This window comes from Haliaeetus leucocephalus, unplaced genomic scaffold (genome assembly GCF_000737465.1).
Source record: "Haliaeetus leucocephalus isolate CR32 unplaced genomic scaffold, Haliaeetus_leucocephalus-4.0 Scaffold219, whole genome shotgun sequence".
Taxonomy (NCBI): Eukaryota; Metazoa; Chordata; class Aves; order Accipitriformes; family Accipitridae; genus Haliaeetus; species Haliaeetus leucocephalus.
The window spans coordinates 33,587-37,988 of NW_010972655.1; positions in this window are offsets into that span (position 1 = coordinate 33,587).

The window sequence follows — 4,402 nt, forward strand, 5'->3', positions numbered from 1 at the left end:
TACATGTTCTTGGGCAAACGGGTCCAAAACTTCAGTGTGAATGCTAAGGATATCCTTTGTTCACAGGGCCGTTTCTTTTCAGAGTATCTTTATAAATGTAACTCCAAGTGCATAGCTCCAAGAGTTAATCAAGTCCCCTAGTTAATCAATGAGATATTGTAATAGCTCATTTAAGTAAGAAAGTTTTTAAAAAAAAAAGGAAAAAAAAAGACTTAAAAGATTCCTCAGTGACCAAACAAAAAGAAAATGCATTCCTTACTTCTCTGCAACATACTGAAACAGCTTGACAGATTTTCACCCTAAAAATAGAAATGTAAGAGTTTTTAACGATTTTTAGCAATCTTTTCAAAGACATGAGTGGTGACTGAGGCTTACGCATTTGATAGCTATGTGGTTTAAAACAGCTTAAGTAACTCCTGGTCACCCATTTCTATCCTTCACTATCCACTAGGTTGTACAGAAACAACAGTGGACATGGGAAGAAATCTGCTACACATTTAGTTATCAGGGAGAAATTTTGGAGAGAAGGGGGAAATTTATAGCTATAAACTAATGAAAATTCGTGCTCTATGTTACACCCTGTAAATGTAAATGAGTTACAATGTATTTGAAAATTAAATTGAGCATGGAACCAATTAATAAGCATCCTCAGGCATCACAGTGACCCATTTGTGCAAAGTATTAAGGAAAAACATTTAATGGAGAATTCCCCAAATCCAGTCTTCTGAGGTAAAACAACACATTTGATTTCTACTTCATGAGGAGGTTGGGTAAAGCATTTTAGGAAGAGCTAGAGACATTTATTTCAATGTTTGTCTGAAAAAAATGAAAAACAAAGTTCAAAACTTTATATGTAAGTTAAAATATAGAACACGTGGATGTTTTAAACATTCAATTCTAAAGAATACTAGTTAACTTTGAATTTATAACAAACAATATAAACTGAACCTAAGTATTAATTCAGTGGATAAATTAAATGGAGAGAAAGTTCTGTAATCAACACAAAACAGGGAAATGTCCTGTATGTAAAGCAACAAATTAATATATTAAAGAAACTGAAAAAAATCAGGGAAAATGTCACTTGATTGTAGTAATCTTGGGGTATCTGGGGCAGCCAGCATGCCTTCCTGTGTAAGCATCTGTCTCCCTTGATGTACCTTACTCAGCCAAGCTGCCACAAGAAAAAAAGAGGTTACATACGTAATTTTGTTTTCAAATTGTTAGTGGCATTCTCAAAGCTTATTTCCTTCAAACATATTCTAGTGAAAATTTCTGCTTCTTCAAAACCTTTATTTGTTCTTCTGGCCAGCCCCATGCTATTTTTTTAATATACTTAAGAACTAGAAAAAGTCTACTACATCTTGTTCCACTTTCAGAGCTGAAGTACATCCTTCCATGGAGTTGCTGTTACTCTGAAACTGCATGTTGAAACTTTTTCACTTTTTCCTGCAGGTGGTTCCAATCTTAGACCCCTGGCAAAGAAACTTACATGGCAACTGTCCAAAACACTGGCTACCTGCAGAAGCAAAATCCAATATTCCAACTCACTATCTTCAGAACGTGCAATTTATCAACTGAGTGTTCCTACATCAAACTTTTTACTAAAACCTACATTACATTAGGAAAATGCTTGAGCGTTCATTTGGTTGAGAGGCACAGCTGGAACTGTTTGACTGTCACGCTTAAGACTGGTTTGTGTGTGCTGATCTCAACATGGCTTGTTTTTCTTGGGTGAATGAGCCCTGAGGAAAATAGCATTTTTGATGTCTTTGCAGGTATTTGCCTTCTTTCTACTTCAAGACTTGTTAGTTTCCTGCTTCTTTCAGCCACAGATCATCAAAGTAGACACCTGTAGTTCAACAGATCTGGTAGACTGCCCCCAATGCACACAGAGTTGGTACTAGATGAAACCCAAAAGTCCACCTGTGTGTCGTGTTTTAAAACATACATATTTCACAATTATTTTTATCCCTAAAGAAATAGGAATTTTCTTTTTGGAGCAAGAATATCAGAATTCTGTCTTTCTACCCTCATGAATTTATGCATTTCAATAGCAACTAAAAATTTCTCATTCTACCACACTCCCCAAATAGAGGGCTTTCCTTCTGTTCCAGCTGGACATGGCAAAAATGAAAAATAAGTCGCCAATGGTGATGTGATTTAAAACAGCTGCATTCTCCCTGTCATTAATTTCATTTGAATTTGGTATCTGCAGAACATACACTGGATAAAGACAAAACCACCCTGGTGAATTTTTATGGTTTCTTCTTTTTTTTTTTTTTTTTAACCTTGCTTTTTACCTTAGGTGTAAGAAACATTGCATTTACAAGGAAGGAAGAAATCAAGTTTAGGATTAGCAGATGATAATTTTATCAGTGGTAAACACAATCATTATTCATCAGTCAGTAATATAAAACTTCATTGGTAAATCCTTGCTGCTGTCAACATCTGAATTCCATTTACAAACTTATTTTTTCCCATCGCTAGCAATGCCAGTGTGGCTGGCTGTTTTCCCCTTCATTTAAGGAAAAAATCACTTTTTATTCATAGCTTCTGCTTCCAGATTATCTTTTTTTGAAAAGGCAAGTGAAAATTGCTATTATTATATTAAATAATTAAATAATACTTCATCTAAGGCAGAGGCTGCAAAGCACAATCAGGAATACAAATGCATAACTAGCGGTAATGATGTTTGTTATTATTATCAGTGGCATAACCACAGAAGAGAATGCAGCCCTTTGTATTGCATACATATATGATTTATAGGTGACAGATAGACAGTTAAATGAAAACACTTCCATCCAGCATGAGGTGAAGTAGCCTGGTGCCTTGTGTAAACCAGGAAGAATGACTGGTAACTCATGAAGACCATCAGAAGAAAATTAATGGGCTCATTTAATGAACCGCAGAATAATAAATCACATTCTAGCAACACAGGGGTATCACAGCAAGGGGGTCCATTTGGGAAGCACACGACTTACCAAATTCATAAGAGTGTTTTAAGAATAAATAAAATAACATTTCCAAATATGCTGAAGATAGAAATGTTAACAGGGTTATAAAATGTATACTCATATTTTGTTAAATACCTTAACTATTAATAAAAAACATGCATTATCTGTTTTAAGCATACTATCTTTAGTATTCAGCCTGTACTGTACACTGTTAAAAGCTGTATGTTCTATCATTCCTAAATTATTCACAATAATAAGCTCATTATTAAAGATATAAACCATTTGAATTTATGCTAGGGAGAAATGTAGTCACTGATGACATGTTGGCTTGACAGCACAGGAAACTTAGATGGCACTGATCCAGCAATGTACTTAAGCAAATGCACAATTTTAAGCATTTATATAGTTGCGCTGATTGTATTTGGATCATTTAAATACATAAAGTTAGATCCAGGCTTAAGTATCCACTTAAGCAAAGCCCTCACACCTCGGTGGACAGCTCCCTACGTCAGTCTGTACTGCTGTGTCCACCTGCCTCTGTCCTGTCTTCCAGGAAACCTCCACAGAAGCAGTGGAGAACTTTATGGCAATTTAATCCTCAGCCTCCCCCTTGAAGCCATCCCCGAGGGATGAAACCTGTGCCAACTTCCGATTACGAGTCTCACAGAAGGGACATAAAATGTAGAGATAAGGAATAGTTTCATTAAAGAGGCCTCTAATGATTTTTGGACCTTGGAAGCCTTTTTCATCATTAAATGTACCTTCTGATTGCTTGGAGACACAGCCATCAAAACACGTTTGAGTGTCACTGGCTATCAAACATGTTAATCTTTATGGATGACAGGTTTCAGTCCCATAACCACATCAGCATCCTTACCTTTCCCAAGAAAACTAAAGGCTACTAAGGCAAAGGTGGCAGGCTTGGCTCTTGACAACACTGCTAGCTAGCCACTAAAATAATCTTGCGGTTAAAGACACCAAGACCTAACTACAACGTCTGTAATGTAATTATCCCTAGATGTAGAGATGGTTGCAGAGTCCTCACCATGCTGCCACCCTATGGCGCCTGGTGAGTCCAAGACGCAATGAACACTCCCAAATTCCAGAGGCGCAGCTAAGGCCGAACAAGCCAAAGACAACACCTGCTACAACTGGGCGATTTTGGCTGGAGACCACCTCTGCCAAGGCCAACCACCTCCTAACAGCCAGGAGGGCCAGACTCTGCTCCAGCAGCAGCCGCCCCCCCTGCCAGCCCTGAGGGCCCTGTCAGGCAGGCCAAGCCTCCCTGCGGGACAGTCCTGACAGGAGGCGAGTGGGAAGCGCAGTAGCCCGCCTGAGGAGATGGTGGTGAGGCGCCAGGGGCCTCGACGCAGCGCTAGGCCTCGAGCAGGGCCCGGCCTCGGGCCCCCCTCCCGCGGCCTCCCCCCGAGGCCGTGGGCCCCTCAGCC